The 20787-nt window shown below is 49.2% G+C and overlaps 1 protein-coding gene across 2 annotated transcripts in view; it reads right to left on the minus strand.

Moving 5' to 3' along the window:
- The window catches only part of KCNC1 (potassium voltage-gated channel subfamily C member 1), a 127495-nt gene that overhangs the window by 87968 nt on the left and 18740 nt on the right, over positions 1–20787 (minus strand). The window lies entirely within an intron of this gene.

The following is a 20787-nucleotide window of genomic DNA, read 5'->3' on the forward strand; positions in this document are numbered from 1 at the left end:
TACAGCAATCAAAGCGGGATAGGATAAGTGCTTGGATTAACATGGTGGCAGTTTGGAGAAGTCTTGGGCAAAAGGTTAATCAAAATGGAGGGGGAAGGGAGGTCTGAAGGCTTAAACATTTGACAAATACCTCAATTCATTCAATGAGATTTTTTAAGGAGAATTGCAGAAATTCGTTCCCTATGGATAGGGAATTATCTGCTAATTCTGTGGTGTTGAACTCTCCCAAGCACTTAGTACTGTGCTATGCACCTAATATTCACTCAATAAATATGATACACTGATTGATTGATTAGTGGTCAAGTTGTCACATGTATTAGATGATCACTGATTGAGTTACAATGACAGTCCCTCTCTATGGCCTTGCTCCCAGGCTCTAGTTCCCAGCTCACTAAAAAGGCTGAAATCAGCCCATAATCTTCAACCTCACTTTTCTGAATTCTCTCCCCTGATTCTCTTCTACCGTTTATTCCCCAGTCTCTTCATCCTTGAAAAAAACAGTGACAGATGGGCCCAAGCTGGCCATTCATAGGGTTTGGCCAGCATTACCTCCTGCTCCTGAGAGCTCCGCATCCCAACTGGGATGGAACCAGAAGTTCATGGCATTAGGGTGATGGAAGAAACACCGCTGGAGGAAGCTTCTCTGTGGGACTCAGATAGGGAATGCCAATCCAAGCACTTAGCCTGTCCCATCTTGATTAATGCAAATCCTTCCTTGCTGACCTCCCTGCATCCTGCCTCTTCCCACTCCAGTCCATACTTCGCTCTGCCGCCCGGAACATTTTTCTACAAAAACGTTCGGCTCACGTTTCCCCACTCCTCAAAAACCTCTGGTGGTTGCCCACCCACCTCTGCATAAACAAGAAACTCCTTACCATTGGCTTTAAAGCATTCCATCCCTTAGATCCCTCCTACCTCACCTCACTACTCTCCTACTACAACCCAGTCTTCACACTTTGCTCTTCTAATGCCAACCTACTCACTATACCTCAGTCTCATTTATCTCACCACTGACCTCTCGCCCACATCCTACCTCTGGCCTGGAACACTCTCCCTTTTCATATCTAATGATAATAATATTAATAATAATTATGGTATTTGTTAAGCACTTACTACGTGCCAAGCGTTGTATTGAGTGCTGGGGTAAATAGAAGGCAAACAGGTTGTCACACATGGGGCTTACAGTCTTAATCTCCATTTTACAGCTGAGGTAACTGACGTATAGAGAAATTAAGTAACATGCCCAAGGTCACACAGTAGACAAGTGGCAGAGCTGGGATTAGAACCCACATTCTCTGACTCCCAGTCCTGTAGGCCAGTAGGCCACGCCACTTCTCTGACAATTACTGATAATTACACTCTCTGACCATTACAATATCTGACAATTACTCTCCTCACTGTCAAAGCTGTAGACTGTGAGCTCACTGTGGACAGGGATTGTCACTGTTTATAGTTGCATTATACTTTCCCAAGCGCTTAATACAGTGTTCTGCACACAGTAAGCACTCAATAAATACGACTGAAGGAATGAATGAACTCCTCCAAGAGGCATTCCCTCCTCCAAGAGGCCTTCCCTGACTAAGCCCTCATTTCCTCTTTTCCCATTCCCTTCTGTGTTGCCCTGACTTGCTCTCTTTATTCACCATCATCCCCTAGCCCCACAGCACTTATATATATATATATATATATATATATATATATATATATATATATACACATAAATATCTCCAAAATTCATTTATTTATATCAATGCCTATCTCCCCCTCTAGACTTAAAGTTTATTATGGGCGGGAATTTATCTGCTATATTGTTGGATTGTACTCTCCCAAGTGCTTAGTAAACTATTCTCCACACAATAAGTGCTCAATAAATATAACTGACTGATTGATTGATTGATTGATTGAGGGGAACATGTTTACCAACTCTGATTTGGTGTACTCTCCCAAGCATTTAAGACACTGTTCTGCACACAGTATGTGGTCAAAAAGTTCAATGGATTGACTGATTGGGGTGGGGGAGTGCGGTTTAATGGCATTTAAGTGCTTACTCTATTAAATAAAATGAAATAAAAATTACATAAAATTAAATGTATTGAATAAAATTAAATTATATTTATTAAATGAATATATTTATGTACTTATATTTATGTTTGTCTCCCCCTCTAGACTGTAAGCTCACTGTGGGCGGGGAACATGTTTACCAACTCTGTTATATGCTCTCCCAAGCACTTAGTACAGGGCTCTGCACACAGTAAGCACTCAATAAATATGATAGATTGATTGCCAGGCACTTTACTAAGCTCTGGGGTAGCTGCAAACTGATGAGGTTGGACACAGTTCATGTCCCACATGGGGCTCATAATCTTAATCCCCATTTTACAGGTGAGGGAACTGAGCCACAGAGAAGCAAAGTGACTTGCCCAAGGTCATTCAGCAGACAAGTGGCAGAGCCAGGATTAGAGCCAGGTCCTTCTGACTCCCAGACCCGGGGTCTAACTGCTAGACCATTGCCCTGCGTCGAGAGTAGGGGAAGAATGCTGGGCATGGTTAAGGAAAGTCATCCAAATGCTAAACTTGGTGTAAAAGGGGGTCTGAGAGACATCGCCTTGATTCTGTTTATTTGCTATTGTTTTAATGAGATGTTCATCCCCTTGATTCTATTTATTGCTATTGTTCTTGTCTGTCCGTCTCCCCCGATTAGACTTTAAGCCCGTCAAAGGGCAGGGACTGTCTCTATCTGTTACCGATTTGTACATTCCAAGCGCTTAGTACAGTGCTCTGTACATAGTAAGCGCTCAATAAATACTATTGAATGAATGAATGAATGACTGTGGACCTCTCAGGTTGACAGAACAACATTTCCTTGCTTCTTGCTCCCCATGAGACTGAATGACCGTGAGTCGGGGACTGACGATGGGCGATGACCAAGCCAGGCGGCTTCACTGACCTTTGCAGTAGTGCAAACAGACCCTGAAAAGATGAAACCCAGCACCCGCCCTTTGCCTCTGCCAAACATCGTGGAGGAAAGTGATTGACCAGAGCGAAATCTCTCTGGCATCACCCAGCTGGCAGCCCAATGCCAGTTAAGGAGATGACGATGACGATGACGCCCAAGATGGAGCGTCCTGTCGGGATGCCAGCTGAGCTCGTCCCTGAGACTTCAGGACCGAGACCCCGCGTGAAGGAATTGATTAACGGGCCAGGGGTTTTGCATGCCATCGCTCACGCTCTGCCAGTTGTGTCCTGGCTGGAGTTTGGAGAACAATCAGAGGGTAGGCGGGCACAGGGGAATACCCGGGAAGTTTTTTTTAAAAAAAACCACAACTATGATCAGATTCATGCATGATGTATCCGTGTGATTGTCTCACCAGAGCCAATGTTTTGGGGCAATTATTAGATGTTTCCTGAACTCAGTGGTATATTAAGAAATGTTTCAAGCCAAAAAAAGTCTCGATTTCAGGTTGGAAGTCTCTAGACTGTAAGCTTGAGACTGTAGACTTGTAGAATCTCCCCTAAAACTGGGGTTAGAACCCAGGTCCTTCTTACTCCCAGGCCCAGCCTCCATCCGCTACTGTATCGTTCTCTCCCGAGCGCTTAGTGCACTGCTCTGCACAGAGTAAACACTTGATAAATACCATCGATGATGATGACGGGCTAACTCAGAACAGACGGCATAAAAGTCCTTTCTTTGGTCTTAGCTAGGGTTTTTTGGTTTTTTTGTATAGAAAGGGGAGAAATGTATTCCACAGTCTCAGAGAGAGACTGAACTAAATACCATCTGTCTATTGACGAATTCTCGTTAGAATCCCAAATCTGTCACAGAAAAAAAAATCTGCTTTATAATTGCCATGACACCAGAGCGGCTATCCACTCAAATCAAAGACATCGCTCAACGTTCCTGAGCTGAATGATCTTCACATAGAGTGGCGTGTACCCCCAATGGCTCTTCTGCAGAAGGTCTGCTACCTTCAACCTCAGTTGAAACCACTCAATCAATGGTATTTATGGAGCACCTACTATGTGCAGAGCTCTGTACTGAGCGCTTGGGAGGGCACGATACAATAGAAGCGGTAGATGAGATCCCTCCCTTAAAGGAGCTTACAATCTAGTTGGGCCTGGCTAGGAGGTCAGTCATTCTAACCTCCTAGAGGAGTACTGTATCCTGATGGGAAGAGCACTGACTTGGGAATTTTGAGTGGACCTGGGTTCTATTCCGGGCTCCGTCACTTGTCTGTTGTGTCACCTTGAGCAAAGCGCTTAACCGTGACCTTGAGCGAGGCACTTAACTTCTCTGGGCCTCAAGCACCAAACGGTGCTTGGCCCATAGTAAGCGCTTAACAAATACCGTAATTATAATTATTATTATAAAATAAGGATTGAATTCTCCTCTCTCCTACTTAGACGGTGAGCCCCATGTGGGACAAGGACTGTGTCTAACTTTATTGTCTTTTATCTACTCCTGCTCTTAGAACAGTGCTTTACAAATACCATAATTATTATAAATTATCCTGTTCACTGACCCAGGAGTTGGAGGAGGGGGGAAATGAATCTGGTTTCTTTTCTGAAAGGTTTCTACGGCCCAAACTTTCCTTTAGGAGGCCCAGCCTTCCCTTGGTAATTATGATGTTTACTGAGTGTTTACTCTGGACCGAGCACTGTGTGAAGCACTGGGGTAGGCCCAAGCTGAGGAGATTAGCCCCATGTCCTGTCTCACACAGGGCTCTCAGTCTAAGAGGTAGAGAGGGGAGGGCAGGTATCTTATCCCCATTCTACAGATGAGGAAACCAAGGCTCTGGCATAGTAAGTGACTAGACTACGGTTACAATGGGAGCAGAACTAGGAGTAGAACCTGGATCTCCTAATTGCCAGGTCCCAGCCCTTTCCACCAAGCCACACTGTCTCCCAAGAGCCACTCCTTGGAATAAGTACGAGACTTCCAGATTGCTCTGTGGAATCACCGAGTCATCATACATTCACTGGGCTAGATCCTGGTCTTCCCGTTAAGCTCCCTAGGCAGGACCAGCCCCAGCAGAAACGACGTCTGTTCTGGGTTTCATAATCTCCTCGAAAGTTAGTTCATTAGTTGTGGTATTTATTAAGCGCTTACTACCTAACCCTCCCCCCCCTTTTGGACTGGGTAGGGATCGTCTCTATTTGTTGCTGAACTGTACCTACCAAGCACTTAGTACAGTGCTCTGCACACAGTAAGCGCAGTAAGCGCTCAATACATACGATTGAATGAATGAATGAAGCACTGTGCTAAGCACTGGGGTAGATATGAACGTAACAGATCGGGCATGGTCCCCACCAACACAAGCAGCTCGCAATCTAAGTGGGAGCAGCCAGCGGTAAAAGCAGATTGCCACGACGACAACGCGGAACCGAGTCAACAAGCCAAGAAGACGAGCAAAAGAACGGGTCTTAGAGGTGAAAGGCCTCAGACTCCCCAGTGTTCCAGAGAAACAGTCCTTGGCAAATCCCAACTGCCTCCCACTCCCTCCCGTCCCCCTGTCTCGCTCAAAAATAAAGCTCAGGGAAGTCTCCCTGGGCGTTCCCCCAGCTGCCCGTACCCAGAGAAGAGGGTGGAAGGAATTTGCCGTCAGATGCCTTGAGTTCTGCTGAAAAAAATCTCTGCCAGAGCTGGAAGTGAGCAGCCTCAGACTGCTCCATTCTCCCTGTGCAGTGAGATTTAGAACGGAAAGCCAGGGAGGGCTTATCACCATTTTTCAGAGGAGGAAAATGAGGTCCAGAGAGGTGAGCAGCATGGTCCGGGGGCAAGAGCACGGGCATGGAAGTCAGAAGACATGGGTTCTAATCCCATCTCCGCCACTTGTCTGCCGTGTGACCTTGGGCAAGTGACTTCATTACTCTGCGCCTCAGTTACCTCATCTGTAAAATGGGGACTAAGACTGTGAGCCCCATGTGGGACAGGGACGTGTCCAATTTGATTTACTTTTATCTACCCCAGCACTTAGAATACAGAGTAAACGCTTAACAAATACCATTCATTCCAACTCAGGCCTCCCTCCTTTGGCTTCCCCTCTCCCAGTGGGTGAGGGGTTGGTCACAGAAGAGCAGCCATTTACGGGTCTTGCAGGTCGGGAAAGAAAGATTCCCCTCTCGGAAACGATGGGAGAATCAGAGCGCCTCTGATGGGTGGAGGAGTCGAGGGAAGGGGGAGTTCCACACCGGATTCAAAGGGAGAGTCCGGCCTGCGCTGATCAACTTCGCTCTGGGGATGGTTTGAGGGTGTGGGGGTGAGGGAGTGAATGAGGATATCTGGGGATGAGATCACCCCCCCACTGATCTGCCACTTCGGTGTGGCTGGAGGTAAGTCTCTAAGGGCAGGGAGTGCATCTACCAACTCTGCTGTGTTCTATAATAATAATAATGTTGGTATTTGTTAAGTGCTTACTATATGCCGAGCACTGTTCTAAGCACTGGGGTAGATACAGGGGAATCAGGTTGTCCCACGTGAGGCTCACAGTTAATCCCCATTTTCCAGATGAGGTAACTGAGGCCCAGAGAAGTTAAGTGACTTGCCAATAGTCACACAGCTGACAAGTGGCAGAGCTGGGATTCGAATCCATGACCTCTGACTCCCAAGTCCGGGCTCTTTCCACTGAGCCACGGTTCTACCCAGGGCTCCTCATATCCAACAGACAATTACTCTCCCCCGACCTTTAAAGTCTTATTGAAGGCATATCTTCTCCAAGAGGACTTTCGTGATTAAGCTTTCCTTTCCTCTTCTCCCTCTCCCTTCTATGTCACCCTGACTTGCTCCCTTTATTCATCACCCCTCCCAGCCCCACACCACTCTGTCCATATCTGTAATTTATTGATATATATTAACACCAATCTTCCCTCCCATACTGTAAGCTAGCTGTGGGCAGGGAATGTATCCGTTAATTGTTATACTGTACTCTCCCAATAAGTGATAATAACGGTAATAATAATAATGGTATTTGTTAAGCACTTACTATTTGCCTGGCACTGTCCTAAGCGCTGGGGAGGATGCAAGCAAATCGGGTTGGACAGTCCCCGTCTCACATGGGACTCACAGTCCTAATCTCTATTTTACAGATAAGGGAACTGGGGTCCAGAGAAGTGACTTACCCAAGGTCACACAGCAGACAAGCGGCGGAGACGGGATTAGAACCCATGATCTTCTGGCTGCCAGGCCCATGCTCTATCCACTACACCATGCAGCTTCTCCACTCAGTATACTGCTTTACACACAGTAAACAATAAATACACCTAATTGAATGAATGAATTAGCACAGTGCTCTGCCCACAGTAAGCTCAATAAATACCATGGATTGATTGACTGCTGTATGCAGGGCTTTCACCGTCTGAGTCAGGGCGACCTAGAAGAGTGCCTGGATTTCTAAGAGCACTTGGAAGCTCTAAGTACTGCCTTTCTAGCATCCTTGATCCCGCCCCTTGATCCCGCCCCAGGTTTCAACGGACGCTCCCAGCGAGGGGCTGGCGGAGAGAGCGTACCCTCGAGCTCCCAGCGGGGGCCCTCATCCTCCCTCCCCTAAAGTCCCGGCCGTTCAAAAAGCCACAGCGTGAAGAGAGCACACACTCCCTGTATTGACTTGTTTGTCATCAAATATTAATCACTTCCTCTCTGATGAGCGGTGATAAATAACAGCTCTGAATCCGTCTCCTCTCCAAAGGGAAGGTGCGAAACCTGGTGTTGGCGGGGTGCGGGGAGGGGGGAGACGGTCGCACTCCAGCTTCATCTCCGTTCCCCGATGCGGCCCGCCTTCCCTGGAAGTAAGCAGCGAGGCCTATTGCATCAGCCCTGCTGAGGGTGTGACCCAGGCGGGAGGCCGAGTCTGGGTGGGGAGGACATAGATTCATCCCTCTATAGCTGCTCTTTCATTGATGACCTTTCTCGTTCCCAGTCTTCTGGCAGAGCTCTTTGATCCGGCCACAGTGCGGTTGTCTTTAAATAAAAGCACCAGCTGGGCCCTCGCTGGCACCGGGAGAGCCTCGGAGACCAGGCGTGACTGAAATGAGAAGTATGGCCCAGTGGAAAGAGCACGGGCCTGGGAGTCAGAAGGACCTGGGTTCTGATCCCGGCTCCGCCACTTGTCTGCTGTGTGACCTTGGGTAAGTCACTTCACTTCTCTGCAATTCAGTTACCTTATCTGTAATGTGAGGTTTAAGACCGCGAGCCCCATGTGGGGCACGAACTGTGTCCAACCTGATTATCTTGTATCTACCCCAGCGCTTTGTTCAGTGTCTGGCAGTAAATGTTTAAAAAATACCATTTTTTAAAAATGGGTTTCAGTAAACTCTTTTCAGCTGATTTCCAAGTGACTATTTCACATTTCTTAGCAGGGAAGGCGTCCCTAGGGGGAAATTAGGGATTTAGGAATAGGATTTAAATATCCATAGGTGCCATATGGGAAAAGCTTTAAAGAGGGACTTCTGAGGGACTTACTGCTAAGCCCCATAAATCCAAAATGGGTTTGGGGCCTAGCCTGTTCCAGGTGAATGAATTTTCCAGAGAAAGAGAACCTGGTTTGGGTGATTTCCGGAGCAGCTGTGGAACCCTGTTCCAAGCCGCCAGAATGGGGGAGCCCAGTGTCTTCCACAACTGCCCAGGGCAGGAGCACTTCAAGTGCCAAGGCTGCCATGTTGCAGTAGCTTTGTTTTGCAGTAGCAAAACAGTGCTCTGCACACAGTAAGCGCACAGTGAATACCACCGATCGATGGATCGAATCAATTCCTCCGTGCGGGTTCTCGGCCCAGGAATCTCAGGCTTGAGCCTCATCCGTTGTTCCTGATTGGAGACTCCGCCAACGCCATCATTTCCCCCTAATTTGGTTAAAACCTCCGGATGTTTTTTCCTCAGAGTTCAGGCGGTGTTATGCATTAACCTGTGAAGGATTTAGATGAGAGATGGGTGGCAAACCTAACTGGGAACTTCTCTGCAGTGAGGCATTCTCTGGTCCAGATATACCTTCTCTGAAGAGGAGCGGGAGTGCAGAGGGAGCCTGGGAGAGCCGTAACTGGGCCAGTATTGGAGATGAACACAAGTTGACAACCCCATCCTTAAAAGAAATGGGAGCCAGAACCAAGGAAATCAAGTAATCAATCAATTAAATGCTTAGTACAGTGCTCTGCACACAGTAAGCGCTCAATAAATATGACTGAGTGAATGAATGCGTGGAGGCAGCATGGCCTGATGATTGGGCCCAACTCTTCTGAGCCCAACTCTGCCACTCGTCTGCTGTGTGACTTTGGGCAAGTCACTTCACTTCTCTGGGTTTCAGTTACCTCATCTGAAAAATGGAGATTAGGACTATGAGCCTCTTGTGGGTCAGGGACTGTGTCCAATCTCATTAGCTTGTATTTACCCCAGAACTTGGAACAGTGCTTGAAACATAGCAAGCACTTGACGAATAGCATTATTGTTATTTTTATTATTATCAACCGGTACATTTACTAAGCATCTTTAGCACACCCAAGGCTGCTCTGGATGCCGGACAAAGCCAACGGGGCAGAGGTCTGCCTTCCAAACCAGTCACATTGAGCCACAGGACACTCATTCCAGTCCCTGAATGTTGGCCACGCACCCAAAATCCAAAAAATATTTTTTTTAAAAAATGGTGTTTGTCTAGCTCATACTATGTGCCAGGCACTGTTTTAAGTGCTGGGGTAGATACCGGTACTCGGGTTGGACACAGTCCCTGTCCCACATAGGGCTCCCAGTCCTAATCCCCATTTCCTTATAGACGAGGGAACTGAGGTTCGGAGAAGTGAAGCGCCTTGCCCAAGGTCACACAGCGGACGTGGTAGAGCCGGGATTAGATCCCAGATCCTTCTGACTCCCGGGCCTGTGCTCTATCCAGTAGACCACACTGCTTCTCCAACTTTACTCTGGGACAAATAGGACGGCAGGTCGAAAGAATTTGCCGCTCCCTATTTCTCCCATTCTAGTCGGCTGTCGGCAAGGGGGGGTCTGATCCCCGCAGTTTTTTGTTTGGATAAAGCCGGCGGGGGGACTGAGGTTTTCGTGGGTGGTGCCCTCGGATGAACCTCCTGGCTGGCCCGGTGGAAATCTGCTCCTCCAAACCCCTGGCATCTCTGTACTGTCCTCTCCCTGCCACCCTGGCTGACCTCTGGAACTCCCGAAGTCACCCGGGAGGCAGCTGGCTGCTAAGCACTTACAATGTGCCAGGCGCTGTTCTAAACACTGGGGTGGTTACAAGTTAATCATATTGGACACAGTCCCTGACCCACATGGGGCTCACACTCTTAATACCAATTTTACAGAAGAGGTAACTGAGGCTAGAGAAGTTAAGTGACTTGCCCAAGGTCACACAGCAGACCCGTAGGGTGAAAAAGCCCAGAATACAATCTGCCCATCGGGCAAATATTCAGACGTCAAGATTCCTCTGGAACCTCCGACTGTAGCCTGGTTTTCACTCCCACCTCCATCTCCTCGCTCATATTCTTCCCTCGTCTTAGAAAGCGGCATAGCCTAGTGGATAGAGTCCAGGCCTGGGGTCAGAAGGACCTGGGTTCTAATCCCGGCTCCGCCACTCGTCTGACCGGATTAGCGCGCAAGCCACTTCACTTCTCTGAGCCTCAGTTACCTCATCAGTAAAATGGGGATTAAGAGGGTGAGCTCCATGTGGGACAGGGACTGTGTCCAACCTGATAGAGAAGCAGCGTGGCTCAGTGAAAAGAGCCCAGGCTTGGGAGTCAGAGATCATGGGTTCGACTCCCGGCTCTGCCACTTGTCAGCTGTGTGACTGTGGGCAAGTCACTTCACTTCTCTGGGCCTCAGTTCCCTCATCTGGAAAATGGGGATGAAGACTGTGAGCCTCACGTGGACAACCTGATCACCCTGTAACTACCCCAGCGCTTAGAACAGTGCTCTGCACATAGTAAGCGCTTAACAAATACCAACATTATTATTATTATTATTATTTGCTTGTATCCACCCCAGTGCTTAGTACAGTGCCTGGCATATAGCAAGCACTTAACAAATACTACAGTTATTAATTATTATGAGAATTCCCTCCAACCCCAAATTTGACAGACCAAAGCCCTCCTAAAATCTCATCTTCTTCAGTAAGCCTTTGCCGATTAACTCTTGGCACCCCCAATTGGTAGAAATCCACCGGCCCCTCTCTAGTACTTCTGGACTTATTTATACCCATCTATCTTCAGCACTTTTGTACCTGTTTATTCTACTGTGTATTCAATTATTCATTATGACTACTTGATTTCAAAATATTCATATGTCTGTCTCTCCCATTAGAGTGTAAGCCCCCTTTACATTTTGTACTTCCCAAGCACTTAGTCCAGTATATTATGCCTACTAAACGCTCAAAGAATACTCTCATCACGCAGAGAGTTGGCTAGTGGTTTGTGACTTCAAAAGCACGAGCCCTGGCCCAATCCGCACTAATTTTAGGCCGGTTCCAAAGGTCTGCTTTGTCTGTTATGAGTCAGGAGCATAAACAGAGTTGCGTCCGCTGTCAGAGCCCAAGCAATACTACTACTGAGTCAAACCGATGGTCCAGCTGGTCTAACAGAGACAACAGACATCTACCGATAATAATAATTGTAGAATTTGTTAAGCACTCACACTGCGCCGGGCACTGTACTAAATGTTGGGGTAGCTACAAGGTCCCCCTCTCAAGGTCACAGCTGGAGAGTTTCCAGTACTCTACCAGTCTGGGAGGGAGAGTCAAGCAGAAGCCGACCCATTCCATTCCTAGCTTGGCCAGTGGCTGGCGAGTGGAAGGCAATCTACTACACGTCAAAACTCACCCGTGCTTGGTAGCAAAGGCACGGGAGAGAGTTGAGGGCGGAGACTCAAGTTTACTGCGTGGAGGGAGGCAACGGTAAACCGCTTTCAGATTTTTACCAAGAAAACTCTATGAATACGCTTCCAGAACGATTGCAGATGGAGAGCGGGGCGTTCTGGGAGAGACGCTTCCACGGTGTTTCTATGGGTCGGAAATGACCCGTCGGCATAAGACAAGACAAGATACAAGGTAATTGAGTTGGACGCAGTCCCTGCCCAAGATAAAGGCTCACAATCTTAATCCCCATTTTACAGATGAGGTAACAGAAGAGGAACAGATGAGGGGCTGCCGGATTTTGTTTCTTTCAAAGCGTATCTGTTAAGCGTTTACTATGTGTCAGTCACCGTTTTAAGCGCTGGGGTAGATGCAAGGTAATCAGGCTGGACCTAGTCCCTGTCCTACATGGGGTTCGCAGTCTTAATCCCATTGTACAGATGAGGTAACTGAGGTACATGGGGCTCACAGTCTTCATCTCAATTTTACAGATGAGGGAACTGAAGCCCAAAGAAGTGAAGTGACTCGCCCGCGGTCACACAGCAGACACAAAGAGGACCTGGGATTAGAACCCAGGTCCTTCTCACTCTCAGACTCTTGCTCCAGTAAGAGGATAACAAATACCCTCCCCCTCCCAAAAAACCAACAACAAAAAACCACCTCCCCTGCCCACGGAGCGAAAGGGAACAATGAAAGACGCCTCCAACGAGGCAACGGCTGGGTCTGACCGTCTCTCGGGGGCAAGGGGCTGCTCTGGGGATGCCTTGATGCTGGAGGCTGATAAGATCTGACTAGTCCTAGATGTTCCAGGATACATTCCTGTTCTGCCTCTGATAAGTGCAGATCCCTGGCCGGTCACGTTCCGCATTTAACACGCCGGTTAGATTGCTTGCCGGTTCAAAAAGTTAAAGCTGAACTTACAGGGTGGCAGCGGGGAGAGAGAAAAACTGCTGATGGCTCCTTACAAAAGGATGAATCACGTGAGTTTCGTTTTGTTTTCCGCCGCATTCACGCGGGTGATGGATGTACCAGTGCAGCTGCTGTTGGTGTGTGTTTGTGTGTGTGTATTGGGGGCGCGGAGGGGGGAGATGAGGGGAGCACGTCAACGCGGTTAGCTTTCTAACTCCAACACCGGCAGCTTGGAGTTCAACGAACGATTCAGGAAATCCAAACTGAGAACCGCCGAGAGCGGAGTCTGGTGACTCTGCTGGAGTGTCTTTTGGAAGGTTGCATGTGTTCCTCGTACAAAGAGACTCTTAAAAATCAATCGGTCAGACAGTGCTAGTCACTGAGACCTTACTAGACGCAGAACACTTGACTAAGCCCTTGGGAGAGTACGATACATCAGAGTTGGTAGACGTGTTCCCCGTCCACAAGGAGCTTACCATCTAGAGGGGGAGGCAGAAGCAGCGTGGCTCAGTGAAAAGAGCCCGGGCTTTGGAGTCAGGGGTCATGAGTTGGAATCCCAGATCTGCCACTTGGCAGCTGTGTGACTGCGGGCAAGTCGCTTCACTTTTCTGTGCCCCAGTTACCTCATCTGTAAAATGGGGATGAAGACTGTGAGCCCCACGTGGGACAACCTGATTCCCCTGTGTCTACCCCAGCGCTTAGAACGGTGCTCTGCACATAGTAAGCGCTTAACAAATACCAACAGTATTATGTTAAAATAAACTACGGATAGGGGAAATGGCGGAGTATGAGGATATGTAATAATAATAATAATGTTGATATTTGTTAAACCCTTAGACTTAAAAGGTCTAATGGACGGGGCAGGAGACTGGGAGATTGGGGTTCTAGTCCCTTGACCTGCTGGGTATCCTTGGGCAAGCCGCTCCCTAGGCCTTGGATTCCTAACCTGTAAAATGGGAGTAAAAATATCTGCCTCTCCCAAACTCACCGGGATGTTGTGAGGATAAAATGAGATAAAATGAGATGTGAAAGCGATTGGAGGAAATAAAAGTGCCATACAAAGGCAAGGTATTATTAGTGGGCCCAGGGCATTCTGGAAAGTGCAGGGCTGGACTAACCTGCCAGTCCTATTAGTTCTGGGCACCTGGTCCCTCCCTTGAGGCCTCCGAGCTGACGGCTCATCATCATCATCAGTGAGTCACGGGAGAGCACCTCCAGCAGAGAAATGAAACTGAGAGCTCTCTCTTCACCCACCCCTTCCCACACAATGGCCTCTGAGGAGAGAGCCACAGGGCTCGTCTGAGGGGGCAGGGCGGACGGACCCCCGCATGCCCAAAGGCCAAACAAACCCAAAGTGGAAGGAAGGGAAAACAGAGGAAAGGGCCTGGGAAGGAACCAGGAACAGCAGATGAAAGGAGAGAAGGAGCCCAGGAGACAAAGTCCCAAAGGTCACTGCCAGGGATTTTTTTGTTTGCTTTATTTTTTAACTCTCGGCTGATTCCAAGCCGACGTGTCAATTCTAATTGCGGACCAGGAAGCTCATCCCAGGGCGACTCCGGGGTCCAGGTGGCCTTTACGCTCGGCTCCTTTGAAAAGGGGGCACATTTGGGCAGCCCCATTGGGTGCTCCTATGTCGGCTTCCCCAGTTGCTCTGGATAAAATTAGCCTGTCACCACCCAGACCCCAGCGGGAGCACGTGGCTGAGCATTCTGGCCAGGGGAGGCTCCTCCTCCTCCTGCTCCTTCCTAGGCCAGGCCAGCCACGAGGCCTGCATAACTCCACAGTTGATCCGCTGACGCCCGCGACGGGAGACCCCATGGACGCTGCCAAAGAGGCAGTCCCGGCCCTGCCTGCTGACAGGGAACTTAGTCGGAACCAGAAGAGCCTCTTGGGAGCGAAGCATCTGCATGAATGCCAGCACTCTGCTCCACGCCCTCCCGCCAGGAGGAGGATGGGACTGGCTCAGACAGTGCCCCTCCGGTGCCGGGGTCTGCGGCCTGACTTCACGGCTCTGCATTCGGAACCCACAGGCGAGTTAGGCCTCTCCAGTTTTTTGCCCGGTCCAGCACACAGTCGGCCAAGTTATGCCCCCCCGACCCTGGTCTTGTGGAGCTGAACCTTCAATCACAAAGAAGATCCGGCCCAAGTCCCCTAGGGAGACTTTGGCTTTCCTAAGGGACGACGACAATCGTCTCTCTGCCTACTTGTTAGCTTTTGATAACTTACTTTTGAAAAGCAGTGTGGTCCAATAGAAAGTGCATGAGCCTCATAGTCAGAAGATCCGCGTTCTGATCCTAGTTTTGCTGCTTGCCCGCTGGGTAACCTCGGGCAAGTCGTTTCACTTCTCTGGGCCTCATTTTCCTCATCTGTTAGATGGGAATTCAATATGTGGACACACCTCCCACTTAGACTCTGAGTCCCATGTGGGACAGGGACTGTGACTTACCTTATTATCTTGTGTCTACCCCAGTGCTTGACACACAGTAAGGGCTTAACGAATCAATCATTCATGCATTCAACTGTATTTATCGAGCCCTTACTGTGTGCAGAACACTGTACTCGGCCCTTGGGAAAGTACCATATAACAACAAACGTCTTCTGTATACACTGCATTGTTCTAAGTGCTTGAGACTGTACAACAGAGTTGATAGACACACTTCCTGCTCACAATGAACTTACAGCCTAATATCACCATTATTATAACTCTTTGATAACTCCCCGACTGATGAGCACTAACCAAAGAGCCCAAGTACTCTGAATCAATCAGTCGTTTGATTATTGGTATTTACTGAATGCTTACTGTGTGCAGAGCACTCTGTTGAGAGCCTGGGAGAAGACAATACAATAGAGTTGGTAGCCATGATCCCTACCCTCCAATCCAGTGGAGGAGGCTGACATTAAAATAAATTAGAGTTAGGGGACGGTTCACTATGGCCCTTTGAAGTGTTCTTTTGGTTCTCGGTTCTGTTACTCTACCCCTCTTAGAGCTCAGCTTAGAGCTACTCTCAAAGATCCGGGGACTGACAAGCCATGCTGAATAGACTGTAAGCTTGATATGGGCAGAGAATGTATCTGTTTATTGTTATTTAACAAGCATTTTGTACAGTGTTCTGCACAAGGTAAGTGTTCTTTAAATACGACTGAACGAATGAAAGACCCTCTTGAAAATCTTGCCTCTCTAAGGCAGCGAGCCTGGTCCTCCCAGCGGTTCTTCCATTCAGGTGTGCCAGTAAGGGAAGCACCAGAAGGTGTGGGTCCTGAATAAATAATAATAATAACGGCATTTGTTAAGTGCTTCTTATGTGCAAAGCACTGCCCTAAGCGCTGGAGTTCAAGGTCACCCAGAGACCCTACAGCAGAGTGGGAACCCAGGCCCCCTTCACCCCGACCCCATCTCTATTGCCCAACCACCACGTGCGGCCCTTAGGTCGCAAGCCCTGGCTAATTCCTCTCTAAAATCCACCTTTCCCAAGCCTTTTCTCCAGCAGTCAGCCAATCCCACCGATAACTCCAAAACCATAGCAGTCTGGAGGAACAGCCAGGCCCAACCATAGAAATTGATCTGGGAAGTACGCTAGAAGTATCTGGCTTGGTGCCGGCACTTTTTAACAAGAGGCCATCGGCCGCCCTGCAGACGCCGAGGCACATTGTAAAACCGATTTGGCGGCAAATACTATTAAGGTCCCGAAGCGCTTTCCAAGTTTGGCTTCAAAGACACTCTAGTCACTCTGCAAGAAGCAGCCACAGCCTAGTGGATAGAGAACAGGCCTGGGATTCAGAAGGACCTGGGTGGTAACACCGGCTCTGCCACTGGCCCGCTGTGAGACCTTGCACAAGTCACTTCACTTCTCTGGGCCTCCGTTACCTCATCTGTAAAATGGAGACTAAGACTGTGAGCCCTAAGTGGGACAGGGACTGTGTCCAACCTGATTAACTTGTATCTTCTCTAGAGCTTAGTACAGTGCCTGACATATAGTAGGTGTTCAACAGATACCATAAAAAAAACATTTTGAACCTATTTATATTCTTACAGCAGCAGTGGGGTGGAAAGAATGGCTCTTTGGGCTCAAATCAGGAGAGTCTGGGGGGTTCTGCGGGATGGAAGGAGCAGCAGATGTGGGACCCTCCCCACGCTGTCCCAGGCCACAGGGGATGAGCCAGTTCTCAGCTCAGGAAAGGGGTCACATCAGGGAACCTGGCTGTTTTGAGTTGAGGAGCTGGGGGCTTTTTCTGTTCTGGAGGCTGAGAGGCCCTGAGGGAGGGCTGGGGCCAGTTCCCAACAGGGGTTCAAGAGCCTGTGGTTTGTTCAATAGTAGTGGAGCCAGTTACCCGGCCCAGAGAAAACACGGGACTGCCTTGGTTGGGGCCGAAGAAGTGGGGACCCCTGGCAGACTCCTCCAAAGCAATTCCCAGAGTTCCCCACCGATCTCCAAACTGGAGGGCCTTGCAGCGTTTTGGGGACCAGAAGCCCTCCGTTCCACAGTACCAGCCCCGGCCCGTCTTCCCCCGGTAATGGGGAGAAGCAGCATGGTGCAGTGGATAGAGGTGGGCCTGGGAGTCAGAAGTTACTGGGTTCTAATCCCAGCTCCGCCACTTTGCTGTGTAGCCTTCAGCAAGCCGCTTCACTTCTCTGTTCCTCAGTTGCCTCAGCTGTAAAATGGGGATGTGGACTGTGAGCCCCATGTGGGACAGGGACTGTGTCCAGCCTGATAAACTCATATCTACCTCAGCATTTATTTGCTATTGTTTTAATGAGATGTTCATCCCCTTGATTCAATTTATTGCTATTGTTCTTGTCTGTCCGTCTCCCCCGATTAGACAGTAAGCCCGTCAAAGGGCAGGGACTGTCTCTGTTACCGATTTGTACATCCCAAGTGCTTAGTACAGTGCTCTGCACATAGTAAGCACTCAATCAATCCTATTGAATGAATGAATTTAGTACAGAGCCTGACACATAGCACTTAACAAATACCACAGTTATTATTATCATTAAGGGTCTTGCCCTCCATCTACTGTGCCCCGTTTCTTCCACCCAAAGCACCATGCAGCGGGAACTCTGACTCCACTGAAAGCTCTTCCCAAGCCTGCCCAGATGCCATTGCTTGCCCAAAAAACTGGGGCCTGTTTCCGGAGAAGCCGATTGCGGGGTGCTGGCTCCTGAGCGAGTCAGGTCTCTCCAGACCACCCCCTGGGGTCCTTCCCCCAAAGAAAGTTTCCCCAGAGCCTGGACATTCTCCACTAGCTACCTGGAGAGGTCCAAACCCAGAGAGCAGCATCAAGTCCCTGGCCTTCCTGTACAGCCTGCCTTCCACCATCTCGCCAGTCATCCTACTCCTGATCCCAGGGGCGCCTGATGCTGGTAAGCAGGCTGAGCACACGAGTTGGCTATAAATAGGGAAGAAGAAGAAACAAAAAAAAACAAACCACACGGTCACATGTTCAGAGACTCTCCCCCCCCCCCGCCACCCAGCTTTAAAATCTCTGTAGGCGATGTGTTCTTAATGGCAGGGAGGGCCTCTGCTGGGACCAGCCCCCTCCAGCCCCCTCCTGCTCTTCTGTTTCCCTGCGACAGGGTCCGTTCTCCTGGTCAAGGCAAAACGACGGCCTCGATCCAGAAGGAAATCCAGCGCGAGTCGAGCTCGGGTCTGAAAACGAGGCGGGCGTTAGAGCCGTGGGTCATTCCTCCATCTGCCGAACTGGGAACAGACCCCAGCTCCCCGGACCGTAGATCATTCATTCTAGGCCCCAGCTCGCTGGACCGGGAGTCATTCATTCATTTATTATAGACCCAAACTCGCTGGTCCAGATCACTCATTCACTCCAGACCCAAGCACACTGAACCGAGAGTCATTCATTCATTCAATAGTATTTATTGAACACTTACTCTGTGCAGAGCGCCGAACTGAGGACTTGGGGGAGTACAATATAACAATAAACGGGCACAGTGAAATAAAGGCAGGTTGCTTTAAAGGACACCAGGGCCTCAAGGCTTTCCCGTTCAGCCCACTTGAATGAAAAAGCTGTCCATCACCTTGCCCCCTCCCACCTCACCTCCTCTTCCTTGCCCCCTACATCCCAGCCCGCACACTCTGCTCCTCTGAGGCTAATCTTCTCACTGTGCCTCGTTCTCGCCTGTCCCGCCATTGCCCCCTTCTAGACCGTGAGCCCGTTGGGTAGGGATTGTCTCTATCTGTTGCCAAATTGTAGTTTCCAAGTGCTTAGTACAGTGCTCTGCACACGGTAAGCGCTCAATAAATAGGACTGACTGAATGAATGAATGACTCCTGGTCCACGTTCTACCTCTGGCCTGGATTGCCCTCCTTCCTCACATCCTCCAAACTGGCACAGTTTCCCCCTTCAAAGCCCTACTGAAAGCTCACCTCCTCCAGGAGGCCTACCCAGACTAAGCCGCCCTTTTCCTCTGCTCCTCCTCCCCTCCCCATCACCCCGACTCGCTCCCTCTGCTCTACTCCCCTCCATGCCCCACAGCACTTGTGTATATATGTTCATAGTTATTCTTTTTATTTTATCAATGATGTGTATATAATCAATAATTCGATTTATATTGATGCTATCGATGTCTGTTTACTCGTTTTAATGTCTGTCTCCCCCTTCTAGACTGTGAGCCCGTTGTTGGGTAGGGATTGTCTCTATCCGTTGCTGAACTGTACTTTCCAAATGCTTAGGACAGTGCTCCGCACACAGTAAGAGCTCACAGCAAATATGATTGAATGAATGAGTGAATGAAAAGCCTCAGTGGGACGACGATGCCCCCAGTCCCACCCACTGCCCAAGATCCCACACGGACATGTGGAAGGGGAGAGATGAGGGCCGGGATCCTCACGTTCCAGGCCTTGGCTCCCCAGACCCTTCCATCTTTCAGCTAGAATCCTTTGCGAGGCAGCTAAGCCCGGGTGCGTTTCTCCCGCCCAAGGGTTAACTTGCGGGCTAGCAAATTACAGAGCTTTTCTGCCACTGTTTCCTCCGCTACCCAGTGCCAGAGGCATCACCATAGCTACTGCAGGAACACACAGGCTATGTATGCTCCCTCTGAGATACCCAGCACCTTCATTAAGAAACAGAGCCGCTGATGGGAAACACGCATTTTCCTGTCCAGTTTATCATTGCTCCGGGAGTGCTGTAAACACGGTTCGGGCATCGCGCTCCTCGGGGAATGGGAAACCAGCCTGGGGTAGAAAACACCCACTGCTGCTTTAGTTCCCCACCTGGTCGGATGTCAGGCCACCGTCTGACGCGGTCAGTGGGAAGGAAGGTACCCAGGGCAGTGGAAGAGATGCTGGGTAGGACAGCAGGCCACCTACAGTGATAACTGGACTATTTTTTAAACACTTGCTATGTGTCAGGCACGATACTAAGCACTGGGATGGATGCAAGATAATCAGTTCAGACACAGTCTCCGTCCGGCGGGGGATTCACATTCTAAGTAGGCGGGAGAATGGGTATTGAATCCCCATTTTACAGATGGAAAAACTAAGGAACAGAGAATAATAATGATGGCATTTGGTAAGTGCTTACTAAGTGCTAAGCACTGTTCTAAGTCCTGGGGTAGATCCAAGGTAATCGGGTTGTCCCACATGGGGCCTCACAGTCTTAATCCCCATTTTACAGATGAGATAACTGAGCCATAGAGAAGTTAAGTGACTTGCCCAAAGTGACAGAACTGGGATTAGAACCCATGACCTCTAATTCCCAAGTTAGGTGACTTGCCTGAGATCCCACAGCAGGCAATAATAAGAATAATGATAATAATTGTGGAACTTAAGTGCTCACTATGTGCCAGGCACTGTACTAAGTGCTGGGGTGGATCCAATCAAATTGGGTTGGACACAATCCCTCTCCCACATGGGGCTCACCATCTCAATCGCCATTTTCCAGCCGAAGTAACTGAGGACCAGAGAAGTGAAGTGACTTGCTCAAGGTCACACAACAGGCAAGTGACAGACCTTTTTTACCTCCTTGTTCTACGAGGCTGTTCCCCTGGCAGAGGGGTGGAGGGGTCACAGAGGGGCCTCTGCCTCTGCCA

The sequence above is a fragment of the Ornithorhynchus anatinus genome, chromosome 3 (assembly GCF_004115215.2).
Source record: "Ornithorhynchus anatinus isolate Pmale09 chromosome 3, mOrnAna1.pri.v4, whole genome shotgun sequence".
Classification (NCBI taxonomy): domain Eukaryota; kingdom Metazoa; phylum Chordata; class Mammalia; order Monotremata; family Ornithorhynchidae; genus Ornithorhynchus; species Ornithorhynchus anatinus.